Source organism: Prenolepis imparis, unplaced genomic scaffold (assembly GCF_030444845.1).
Source record: "Prenolepis imparis isolate NDT839.2.m4 unplaced genomic scaffold, iyPreImpa1.0 SCAF_13, whole genome shotgun sequence".
NCBI lineage: Eukaryota > Metazoa > Arthropoda > Insecta > Hymenoptera > Formicidae > Prenolepis > Prenolepis imparis.
This window is the reverse complement of record NW_028141171.1, coordinates 978,168-992,199: the sequence shown is the minus strand read 5'-3', so window position 1 is coordinate 992,199 and position 14,032 is coordinate 978,168. Positions and strand designations below refer to the sequence as shown.

The following is a 14,032-nucleotide window of genomic DNA, read 5'->3' as shown; positions in this document are numbered from 1 at the left end:
GGTTTCCAAGTCGTCGACGTCCTCGGGAAGCGTTTTGTAGATTGATTCTTTACAGTATCCCCATAAAAAGAAATCAAGAGAATTAAGATCCGGGGATCTTGCGGGCCAACGTATCGGGCCATACCGACCCATCCAACGTCCAGGAAACTGCTCGTTCAAGTAGTTTGTTACAATCCTGGCGTTGTGTGGTCCAGCACCGTCTTGTTGGAAGAACATTTTATTTCTTTCAAATAGTGGCACTTCTTCTAAAAAGTCTGGCAGATTTTCTCTCAAAAATTCCACGTACGTCTGGCCAGTTAAAATATCTGGTAGAATAACGGGCCCAAGTATTTGGGTACCCATTATTCCAGCCCAGATATTTATTTTCCAACGTACTTGGAAATTTTTGAGCCGCGTTACTCTGGGAGTTTCTTCGCTCCAATAATGCATATTGTGCGAGTTAAAAATCCCTTCTTGTGTGAATAATGATTCATCACTGAATATTACACGGGAAGAAAATCTGGGATCTCGATCCACTTTTCTCAGAAAATTTTCGCAAAATGTTCGTCTTGCCTGATAATCTTCTGCTCGTAAATGTTGCACGCGTGTATAATGAAATGCGTGCAACTTTTCTTCTTTAAGCGTTCTTTGTACTGTTGAGTACGATAAGTTGTGTTCTCGAGCAACCACCCGAATACTTGTTTCCGGATTTTGCTCGAAAGCACGTACAATTTGCTCCGTGTTTCGCAAATTTCTTGCATCACGATTTCTTCCTGTTTCGTGTTTATTCGGAAGGACATTGCCAGTCTCGTATAGTCTCTGAGCTGCTCGTAGTATGACAGGAGCTGACGGATGTCTTGCTCGATTTGGATATAATTCGGCGTATCGTCTTGCAGCTACGTGATACTGCCCGTGACACTCGCCAAGTGCCATTAGCATATCGTAGTATTCTTCGTTTGTGTACGCTGCCATATCGTCCTCTTAACGCTTGTAATAATCGAAGGATTATTGTTTGCATTATCAATCTTCATTTTATTTATACAATCCGTGGGGTGTCGCGATTTCCCCCTCCACTCCTTCCGCGTCGAATAGCGGCACGCGACACCCGCGACAGCGGCCTCCCGCGAATCGTATAAATATAAGATGCAGATCGATAATGCAATCAATCATCCATCTGCTCCCGTCATACGAAGAACTCAGAGACAAAACGAGACTGGCAGTGTCCTTCCAACCAAACAAGAAAAAAAGTTGCACGCATTTCATTACACACGCGTGCAACATTTACGACCAGAAGATTATCAGGCAAGACGAACGTTTTGCGAAAATTTTCTGAGAAAAGTAGATCGTTTCCCGAAGACGCTTCCCGAAGACGCCGACGACTTGGAAACTAGATTGCGATATGCAATTTGGAATATCGAAGAGGAAGTAATGGAGAACGTCCAATTAAATTTACTTAAACGCATGAGAGCTTGCATAAGGATGGATGGTGCTCATTTTGAGCACCTATTATAAATTTTTTAAAATTATAAATTAATCCGCTCTTTTCAGAGCGACCAAAGTCAATCCGCTCTTTTCAGAGCGACCAAAACCAATCCGCTCTTTTCAGAGCGACCAACATATACGTGGAACATCTTGTTCGCAAAACAATAAAAAAACATAAAATAATTATTTTTCTCACGTCTCGCTGAGAAAAGAAAAAGCAAAACGTATAATGTTAAGTTATTTAAAAAAAAAAGTATTATAACGTATTATAATACGTTATAATACTTTTTTTTTTAATAACTTTGTTATACATTTTCTAAATTAGCGCATTCATAATACAAAGGCTTCGATTAATCACAAGACACGGTAGCGTCTCGCGGATCTCGCGTCAATCACGTTCGGCAACGCCGCGCGATTATTATCGTCGCGTCGGCGTCGCCGCAGTCTGTTGTCGTAGACTGTATTGTTGTCCGCGACGAGTAATGTACATTTAACGCGTTTTTTAAAAGTAATTTTTAATAATTAATCGGTAGTAACCGCGAATTGTGATTGAGTGTTGTGATAGATTAATAAATAATATTTGATCAAGTCTGAGAGAATTTTCTCTTAGAATTTACACTAAAAATAATGGTAATCGTGAGACAATATGGTATGGAAAAAATTTTATGAAAATTTCTCTGATTAATATTTATCACATTAAAAATAATAATATCTATCATAATAAAATATAAAATATGTTTGATTAATTTTACTATGCAGTTTAGTATTAATCAGAGAAATTTTCAAAAAATTCTTTCCATACCATATTGTCCCATGATTATCATGATTCTCAGGGTAAATTCTAAGAGAAAATTCTCTCTGATTGCGTGAGTGTATTCATCAAAGTGTCGATAATACAATTTATAAAAAAAGAATCGTTTATTATTCGGTGTGTCACGGTGTGTCAACGTCTGTGTCAACATCAACGTTGTGATCCATTCCAGTCGTACAATTATTCATCAGAAGACATCTCTATAAGGTAAGAATAAGTAAGAGAGAGAGATAGAGAGAGAAAGAGGGTGTATGTACACACGCACACACACACACACATCGCGTGGAGATAACAGCTGATCGCAACGAGCGCTTCGCGTAATCGCCCGCGTCGGATGAGTTGCGCCGCTCCTGCCTACCGGCCGTACCCGTGCCGTAATTCGCTAAATTTTTCCTTTTATAATTTGAAAATTAAGCTTCGGATAAAATTTTGGCAAAGGAAAAATCGTCTCAGAATTCATTCAGGAATACGACATTTTAAGGACAAACGGTTGTTTCGAATCACCCTGTATATTCTGCATTAATTTTTTGTTGTTGTACATGTGCCATTAAATCTCTCCAAATTTGAATGTCTATTTGTGTGTTTGAATACTATTAACTTTAAATACATTTTTTTATAATACAATTTCTCACATGATGCGCAAATATGTCGTGGTGTATCAGCTGAACGTTTAGTTAAAGTCTTAAATGCATTATTATATTTAGAAATAATATCATCATCGCTCAGAATTGTATCTGTCTATTGATGTTTGTACATATCTGCTTTTTCTTGTGCAGAAGTTACAATTTTATTTAATGTGTTTAAATCAGCATGATGCCTTATCGAGATTTTTCATCTCTTGATAAAATGCTATCATTTGATAAATTAAACGCTTAATATTTCTTACTTTTGGAAAATGAGGCAATAATAATTGAATAGGAAGAAACATTCCTTTACAAAGTCTTGAATCAATATGACAGCTACGCGTATGACCTAATTTTTCATTTGAAGTTTTCATAGTACATTTATAAATATTTTGTATAAATTTAGGTACTTTCTTTAAAGTACAAGTGTTACGTTCAGACTCAAGGAAGGAAGAGTCGAAAGGAAGGACGTAACTAAATTTATCTCGAACGACGGCAGACTATCCGTCTGTTCGACCTGAACGAACGTCTGGGCCCAAATAGGTCAACGACCGCAAGGGTCGCTCTTACTCTATTTAAAGGGCCGTTCGCTCGGTGGTCTCTTTTCGGCAAGAGAATTTAATCTCTTTTGCGTAGGATGGGACCTTGTGCGATCTTGGTTTACGGGAATGAGTGGGAACGGGTTATAAATTAAAGAGTATTAGGCCTCATATTAAAACAATTAATTTATTTTACTTTTTAAAGAACGAGAAAAGAAGAATTAAATTCATAAGAATCATATTATACTTATACATTATTATTATTATTATTATTATTTATTCTAATTGTGTACTTCTCTTAGTCGAGAAAAAAGAAAAGAAATAGATGCTCGTGTGTATGAGTGAGTGATTGTGTATAAATCGCGGGTGATACATAGATACGGAGGTCTTCAATCGGGGCAGAAAGGGGAAAGAGTTATTGTTTAAATTTTAGGGTCCCGATTGGTGGTTACAATAATTTAAACGATAATAGATATATAAAAATAGTGTCCATGTGTGTGCGTGTGAGAAAGAATGCTAGATAGGGCCGTAGCCGGAGCCACTTCTTGCCTCAGGCGTCGATTCCGACGATTTCGCGCATGCGTTGCTCCAGCTCTCGAAGTCCGCTTTCTTAAGTCGTCCACTAAGAATGACGAACGATAAGAAAAATCGATCGAGGCGATGGAGTGCAATTTCGAAATAATTCTTGGAATACTATTCTCTTTCCATTCTGTCGTTATTAATTCTATTTCTTATTCCTTGCGCTTGTAGGATTCTAGAGAGAGAGGGGGGGAGAGAGAGAGAGAGAGAGAGAGACTGGATAATGTTGAGTAGGGGAAAGGTATGGGAAACAGTATCACGAATCTCTCCGTTATCACGGGAGATCCTGAGTGATTTTTGGAACGGGTGAAATCACGGATCTTGCCGTTATCACGGGAAATCCTGAGTGATTTTTCGGGATGGATGAAATCACGGATCTCGCCGTTATCACGGGAAATCCTGAGTGATTTTTGGAACGGGTGAAATCACGGATCTCACCGTTATCACGGGAAATCCTGAGTGATTTTTGGAGATGGATGAAATCACGGATCTCGCCGTTATCACGGGAAATCCTGAGTGATTTTTGGAACGGGTGAAATCACGGATCTCGCCGTTATCACGGGAAATCCTGAGTGATTTTTTGAACGGGTGAAATCACGGATCTCGCCGTTATCACGGGAAATCCTGAGTGATTTTTGGAGATGGATGAAATTACGGATCTCGCCGTTATCACGGGAAATCCTGAGTGATTTTTGGAACGGGTGAAATCACGGATCTCGCCGTTATCACGGGAAATCCTGAGTGATTTTTGGAGATGGGTGAAATCACGGATCTCACCGTTATCACGGGAAATCCTGAGTGATTTTCGGAGCGGAAGAGAGAGGGAGAAGAAGGTTTAGGGTTGGATATGATAGGACTTGCGCAAAAGGAGATAAAGAAGATGGCTTTATCTTAAATCCAAGAATTATTTTGATACGGGGTGAAAATTGTACTTTATATATGTGTGTCTTGACTTACTGTTAGTAGAGTGCGTTGTTAATAATGGCTGCAGGGTTCTAGTCTGGTTGTGTGGTCTTCCGGACTTCCACTATGTTTTTTCACTTGCACTCTAACGAACGTCGGAATTTGAGTTGAAAGCGGATTTCGAAATTGAAAGTATATAAAAGTCCGAAGAGTCTCGGATAGCTTGTACACGGCAAACTGCGCTCGAAAGTTCGGATTAAAATCTAATCTCTCGAGGGATATCGTGGGTATATAAACCTTCTTGCTCCTTCTCTCCATTGGTTTATTAACATTTTCTGACGAATAGGAAAATTTTTCAATGACGCCCTTTAGGTCCCGGAGGCGTCTCTTTTAATTTTACAATTACTACGATTGGTTAGGGCTTTTGTTTAGAGCTCTAGGTTTCGACCAATGGAGAATTTGTTGTAGTCAAGTGAGGTTGATATTTTTATTACCCTCTCGAATTTATCTCAGGCAGATATCGCGTAACGACGATCTGTCAGGCGAGAATTGTTTAGGTTCGGTTATCGTTGTTAGGCTTTCTTCTAAATTTTTATTAGTTTCCGAGTGTTGGTTTCGTTTAGAGAACTGTCGACTATAGTTTAACTTCTTAGAATATAATGAGTTATAGTTTGAATTTTATGAGTTGATCTGTTTGCTTCTCAAGTTCTGTATTTACTCTTTACTTTTACAATGGAACTGTCTCGGAATATGTTTGTCTCGCCTGTCAGATTGTCGGTTTATCTGTGCGTCTGCGATATTTAAAATATCGCCTTGCGTTCTCCGAAAGAAAAGAATCGTGGAGTCCACAGGGCGTAACGATTTTTTTACTATTATTATTAAACTATCTCTGTGTATGTTTTTCTCGCTCAAATCACAGTTTATTAGTGCAGCTGCAATATTTCAAATATCGCCTTGCATTCTCCGAAAGAAAAGAATCGTGAAGTCCACAGGACGTAACACAAGTATTGATAGTTTCGAGGAATTTCTGATAACGGCCAATTAAAAAATCGTTAATTTTACATGAACTATTGCATAACCACGATTTTTTTGCTTGTAATTGTAATTTTTTTGCTTGTAATGGTAATATATTTACAACTTGTCCATTTCCATCTATTACCAAAGGTTTCGATGAAGTTACATTTTTTATTAATGGTAATTTATATATATTCAGAATTTCTTCTTTTAAGGTATTCAAAGGTTTTGATGAAGTTATATAATGGTATATAGAATCAATAAAATAATTTTCGGATGATGCTGTATGTCTAAAATCGCCACATAACGTATGTATTTTTTCTTCATTTGTAGAACATTCAGCGACAAGTGTCAAACTCACTTCTGATTTCTTTTTAATTAAAGCTAACATTTTGTACACATTGCCAATATATTTGTTTCTAATATATATGCACCATCGTATGATTTTTTCGGCTTTTAATCGTCTCTCAATATGACTTAATACTGAGAGAGAGTTTTTTAATAATACTTTTTATAAATATTTCTGAAGAATGTTTTATGGTGTTTTTCGACCCAAATTTTTCGTATTTTTTAATAATTTTCTTCCTGCTATCGTGATTTTTTATTGCAAGTATAGATTTTTTATTTTTCTCATAACATCGTTTATTATAAAGCCATTTACGATCTAATCCTTTTTGGCTTTCTTGTTCATGTTGAGAGTTTCTAGAACGTATACGATTTTGTGCACGTAGTTTCATATAATCTCGCTTATATCGATTTTGTTCTTTAAAATCAAATATCTTTTGAATTTTGCTCATTTCGTTTAGCACGATTATTTTCTAAGTTCTCTTCATATCGATGTTTACTGCAATTTTCAATATTTTTGTTATAATAGTGTCGTTTTCTAGCACAAATATTTCAATATCATGTAATTTTAGAAAAATTTTAAACAAAAATTGTCTGGCTTCAAGGGGAATATAAGATAGTGGCAAAGAGTTGACCTTTGGCTAGTCGTTTAAAAGTCACATAAAGGTCACATTCAATTTTTTTAAATAGAATCTATTTTTCTATTTTTCATTGCATATTCTTGTAGCTTATCTCGAGAGCTTTCCAAAAGTATTTTTCTCTTAAGTACTTTTTGAGTTATAAGGTTTGAAATTAACAATTTTTTGACATAAAATGTAAAATATTATTTTTTATGCCAAAAAATTGTTAACTTCAACACTTAAACTTAAAAAGTACTTAAGAGAAAAATATTTTGATAGTATTCTAGAAAGCTCTCAAGACATTTAAGAAATTGAAGGTAATCTTTACATGATCTATAAACGAATATCCAAAGTCAAATCTTTGCCATTATCTGAAGTTCCCCTTCAAACCATACAACTTTTGTTTGAAACATTTTTTTCTAAAGTTACATGATATACCGCAATAAATAATAATAATGGAATATAGTGAAAGGCCAACTAACGAGCAAATAAATAGATATAATATAAAATAATAAATTCATTTAATCATGCTCTTAAAATTAATAACATGTAAATTCTTAACTTGTAGACGTTTCGACTTACTTAGTCTTCCTCAGTACAAATTCTAACTTAAACAAACGCTTAAATAATATAATAATTAAAGTATATCAAACGACCATGACGAGCGAAATATCATCAATATTTTAACATCGGCGTATTTTCTGAGAGGCACAGCAAGAATAACATTTCCCATCTTATCATTATGGAACGCTTTTGTTAGTAATGAGAGATTTTCTTTTGTTAGTAATGAGAGACGCTTTTGTTAGTAATGAGAGATTTAATGAGAGACACCCATTCTTCGTTTGAAGGCGAGAAAGGATTTGTCCAAATTTTGTCAGTTTGAATGTATTTGTCAATCAATATAAATGCGAGTTCCATAATAACAGACCGGTTTTGTATCTTTGTATTAAACTGTAACTAAACATTATCAATTGTGTAAAATTATAGGAACAATGTTAAATAAATTAACTTACAATGCGTCCTGATAATAAAATTCTGTTTTTAGCTTCTTGTCTATAGCGTGTCTCTAACTTGACTGTGGGTAACAATTATATATTCAGATAATAAATCATCGTGTAAACAAGACAAGAAATCATAAATTAGCTAATTCATCTAGGATGTCAAAATAAACATTATCAAGTAGTTCTGTGTCCTTGTTTAAATTAATACCGTTTTTTTGTTCTTTTATGTGTATCATTTCTGAAATGAGTCGTTTATGGTAGTTATTTTCAAAGTCTAAGATTTCTATATTGTTCCAGTCAAATGTATGTTTTTTATTTAAGATGTGTTCACTAATTACAGAATGTCTTGACGAGTCTAACTTTACATTATTGATATGTTCCTTGAGTCTAGTATGTAACTGTCTCTTTGTCTGTCCCACATATGACGCATTGCAATCGTTGCAATTAATTTTATAAATCACGTTGGAATTGCAGGAGTGTTTGTTTTTGTCCTTCTGTACCCTAACAAATCTGTTCAATTTATTCAAACATCTGTATCCCACAGTCACTTCTGGTTTTTTGATCGCTGACGCAACTCGCTCTGATATCGCATTTATATAGGGAATGATAAAAAATGTGTTGTCTCTCTTTTCATTATTTATTCGCTGTTTTTCGGAATTTGTGTTCTTTATATTTAATTTATTGGAAATAAGACTTTTGATCCTACGGTTGATTACTTTAAAAATAAGATCTAGAGGGTAACCGTTATCCAGCAATATGTTAATGATAAATTCCAAATTCTTTTGATGAAAAGTGGGGTGAGACAGTAATATCGCTCTATCTACCAAGCTATATATGGTTCCAATTTTATGACAAATTGGGTGATTTGAGAGGTATGATAGAAATCTCCCCGAAAAAGTTTTTTTGTGGAACCAATTTAAGTGTAATATATTGTCTATTACTATTAAGTTAAGATCTAAGAAGCTAATGCAACGATCAACCTCATATTCAACCGTGAATTTCAATCTTTCATGATAGTTATTAAAATTATTCACAATATCTTCTATTTTTTCTGCATGAGTTGCTAGTATTATATCATCTACATAACGATGGTAGAAAATTAAAGTCGTATCTAAATTATTTAAAATGGATTCCTCCAGATCTTGCATCACTAGATCTGCCATCATGGGTGATAATGGAGATCCCATAGGAGTACCATAAGTTTGTTTATATGTTTTGTCCTTGAATGTAAAAAATGTGGAAAATAAAATAAAATTAATGGTAGAAACAAATTCTTTTTTCGGAATTTTTGTATGAGTTTCAATAAATTTCCATCTGTTATTTATGCTGTTAATAGCAAGATCTAGAGGAATGTTTGTGAAAAGTGAGACAACATCTAATGAAACTATGACGTCCGATTTTCCTAATGTTTTGCCAGAGAGAGTTTTGCACAGATCAAAACTGTTGCTGACGTGACTATTAGCTCGAGGGAGACTTTTAAGTAATATTTTGTGAATGTAAGATGCTAATGAGTAAAGAGCAGTATTAACCGATGAAACTATGATTCGGAAGGGGACATTGTTTTTATGGATTTTGGGGAGACCGTAGGCTTTAGGTAGGAGTGAATCACTGGAGCGTAGTGCATGGTATTCCCTTTTGTTGATATATTCTTTTTTTAGCCAATGTTTTAACGTATTATTTAGATCTTTTTCTATTTTTATGGATGGATTTTTTTTAATAATCGAGTAAGTATTCCTATCATTCAACAGGTCTTCCACTTTTTTAATGTAGTAAGCTCTGTCCATTGCGACTGTAACGTTGCCTTTATCAGCTCGTGTAAAAAGTATATCGGGATTGTGATGACAAAATTCTTTTGTTGATTTGTACATTGTCATGAGTTTTTCTATTGTTAGGTCTCTATGAGTGTTGTTGTGTAAGTAATGGAAAAATTGTGGAACAGCAATATTGCGGATAGTTGTAAGATTTTTACGTTTCGAATTGCTTTCGATGTCCTTAATGAACTCATGAATTGCATCTTTCTTATCAGAGCTAACTGGAAGGCTGAATTTATCACCCAGCTGCAGGAGGGTAGATACGTGTGGAGGGATTTCTGTGTCCGATAAATTGATAAACCACTTATCGTTTAGTTGGTCTACGTGATAGGGAGGTTTTTTTGAAAAACTGCTGGCATTGATTAGTGTGTTAATTGTTTCTGTGGATCCTGTTATGTGTGTGTGTGAAGAGTTATTAAAATTGAACCTCTTAGGTTGAAATTTGTTGTGATCCATAATACAATTAAATGCAATTGGTTTTATCTTTTTGATTTCAAGTTGTTTATTTGAATCCACCAACCACGTAAATTTATTTTTGTGAGTGTTGTATAGCTTAGTTCGAAATCTATTCAAAGAGTGACTATGGTAACTGAACGGAGTCAAAAAAACAAAAAGGCTCGTATAATGCAACGCAATAAATAATAATAATGGAATATAGTGAAAGGCCAACATGATATATATGGGGCATTCCACGCCAAATCAACGACTCTTTTCCCAGACCATTTTTGATTTGCTTTATTTTTTTTATGTTTTTGTATCCATTAAAAGTAGTTTCTATGAATTTTTTTAGATTTTTATCTTTATCGATTTCCGAGTTACACATTTAAAAAAAATTGTTTTTTACAATTTTCAAAAATTTCAAATATTTATAATTTGAAGAAAAATAAAAATATTGTCATTGATAAGGTGGTCATTTTTTTTGTCTTTGAATGTATTTTTCGAAAAAAATATTGAAAAAATAAAAAAAAAAATTTAATAATGTTTTAATCAATTTTAACCAAAATTATATTTTTTTTCCTCAATAAGACCCCTTCGATTATTTTCAAGAAAATGTATATCTAGACTTAACAAAATTTTTGAGCTACTGGCGAAGAGGGGATTCAAATATTTTCGATTTTTTAAGACTATTTTTCGACATCGAGTTCTTACTACGCTTAATCGATAGATTGAAATCGAATTATATGAAGAAAGTGTCTTTTTGCTTTATATGCTTTGTAAACGGAAATATTATGATGCAAAGTCTCAATATAAAAAATTTCTTGTAAGAAACGTCCACGTCGTCATCATTTCATTATCATCTCCAGCGAGAAATAATAGGTCAAATCGACGTTAATTCGACATCGATTCGATCACCATTTCTCACTGGGATCATCGTTCACGCAAGTCTCCAATGTACATGCGCGATTCTTGTACAGTTCCAACTTTTGGTACAATAAGAGTGCGCTAGTGGCATTTCGTGATTATGTTTTATTACCACAGACAGATGTGTGCTCATAGATTATAATCGTTAATGCCCTTTGTCTGGACCCTATTCTTGAGCTTCGGGAACTTAGCCGGTCAACTTTGACTTTTTTCATTTTTGTTGGTGATGTCGAAAATAAAGTCAAATAGAGAAAAATGTATATATTCTTGTGGTCAAATGCTTGACTCTTTAAAAAATAAGCTTCATAATAAAGAATAGCTAGGTTACGGTCTAGACATATCATGTTTTATAATTGTACAATATAGTCTATGCATACATAATTATGTATTTATTATTTCTGTTTTCTGTTATTAGTGATACAAATGTTAGATGAACAATTAACGTTGAGACAACAAGTGATAGCTACTGCAATAATATTTTAAAGTTTTATGCTCGCAATAGCTTAAAATGTATAGATCCTTTATTATTAGCTCCTACAGCATTCTTTTTTGCATCAAAAGTAGGAGAATTTGGAGTAATTTCTAATACTAGATTGATAACGACAATGGGAACTATAGGTACGTTTTGTGAATATATTTTCTATTATAATTTATTGATGATTAATATGCTAATTAAATTTTATTGTTCTTTTTTTCAGTTGAAAACAATTATGCATACACAAGAATTTCCATATCGTACAAATCATATTTTAGAGTGTGAATTTTATCTTTAACACCCAGATTGTTGTTTAATAGTATATCAATCATACCCTTATATATGTTTATTATATTCTTCTTATCAAATAGCTATTGGTAAGCAGTATTATTTTTACAATGTAGTGTGTATTAAAAAGAAATTTTATATTTAACAATGTCTATTTTTTTTTACAGGTTGTCTGCAAATAGCTTGTCTGCTAAATCGTGGTTCACAGAAATAAATACAGATTTGAAAAAGATTCAAGAAATAGCACGGTATATAATTAATCTATATGAATTGTGGAAGAGATACAGTAAGATAAACATTGAAGAGTGGAATAACTGCTCAAATAGTAGGGTATGATGATGACATTGATGACGTTCCAGGTGTAATACGAAAGTCACACGCTGAGAGAGAGGAAGGAGAGAGAGAGAGAGAGAGAGAGGGAGAGGGAGAGAGAGAGGGAGGGAGAGAGAGAGAGGGAGGGAGAGAGAGAGAGGGAGGGAGAGAGAGAGAGAGAGAGAGAGAGAGAGAGAGAGAGAGAGAGAGAGAGAGAAAGCTTAATTTATTGTGCGCTTTGGGACAAGGTCCCCTCAAGCGAAAACCAATACAGTAAATATCACAAAATAAGAATATTGAAAATATATACAATAAAACAAAAACATAAATATATGAATGTGCGTCTATGGTGTGTGTGTGTGTGTGTGTGTGTGTGTGTGTGTGTGTGTGTGTAAAACGTGAGCAAAAGATACGTGTGTATACAGTATTCTTACAAATATGCAACAACTGTGCAGCAAATATAACAACATATTGCATCAAATAAAAATATACATAAGAATAGTATTGCTCAAGTACAAGGGCATGCTAGAGAGAGAAAATAGCATTAAATATATGTCAAGTACTACTGTGATTATGGAGGCAAATTCTTGAGTAAATGGGCATAGAACCTCTGTTTAAAATCTGCCAACGATTTAACGTTCCTGATCGATGAAGGAATGCTGTTCCAAAGCTTTATCGAAGAAAGCCTGAAAGAACGCTTAAACAGCTCTATTCTGCATTGAGGCTGATGAAGCAAGTCCATAAGTGCTCTAGTAGCACGATCCGATGTTAGCACTTTATAGTTGAAGTGCGTATAGAGAAGACTAGGTTGTTTTGTTCTTAGTATATTGTACATCAAGCATCCCACGAAGTAAATTCTTCTATCGACAATCTTAAGCCAACATAATCTTTTATAATACGGCGTAATGTGTGCATCCCTCCTAACGTTGAAAATGAATCTAATACAGTAATTAATAACCCTGTACAGGTTTAAATTACTCTCAGCAGTCATGTCTGTGTAGGCAGCACAACAATAATCGATGTGAGGGTTGATGAGAGAAGTGATTAGCTTGATCTTGAGAGCCTCAGGAAATAAATGCTTACACAGCTTTAGTTGGTAAAGCACAGCGTGTATCTTCCTCGTCATATTATTGACCTGCTTCTCCCACATTATATAAGATAAATTATTCATGATCGTAACTCCGAGATACTTAACAGATGTTGAGTATTTGATTACCGCGTCTTTCACTCTGATCCCAGGAAGAGAAGCTAGATCTATAGCGTTGACAGATCTCGACGTGCCCAGAATCATTGCCTGAGTCTTATCAGGATTGAAAACTAATTTGTTCCGATTTGACCACTGAAGAACCGCGTCAATGTCCTCATTGACTTTTCGAATAGTATCAGGTAAGTCTCTAGGCTCACAGTGAATAAACACCTGGAGATCATCTACATAGTAGTTGTATTTACAGTGTTCGAGCACTCTACCAAAGTCAGACAGGTATAGCGAGAAAAGTAATGGTCCCAGGACTGACCCCTGTGGTACTCCAGCATTGATATAGGACACAGATGAAATAATGCCCTCAAAATTATCCCTAACCGCCTGAGTCCGCCCTCTTAAGTAGGAATGTATCCAGACTAGAGTGCTGTCTGAAAAATTCAAGTACTTCAACTTACTCATCAACAGTAGATGATCGACTCTATCAAATGCCTTAGAGAAGTCAAAGAATACGGACAAAGTTATCATCCTCCGATCAGCCGCATGTCTAACCTCATCCAACATTCTGACTAAACAAGTCTGCGTCGAATAATACTGTCTATATGCATACTGATGGGGATCAAGAAGATCAAAGTTCTCCAGATACCTCACGATCTGCTCACAAGCTATCCTCTCCAAAGCCTTCGACAA

General features: G+C 34.8%; 1 protein-coding gene and 1 pseudogene across 1 annotated transcript in view; both read left to right on the top strand.

The window, feature by feature from the left end:
- LOC145944770 (uncharacterized) overlaps nt 1-14,032 on the top strand; it is a 255,432-nt gene that overhangs the window by 183,843 nt on the left and 57,557 nt on the right. The gene's annotated exons all lie outside the window — the stretch shown is intronic.
- On the top strand, nt 1,123-12,168 carry LOC145944712 (cyclin-C-like; annotated as a pseudogene).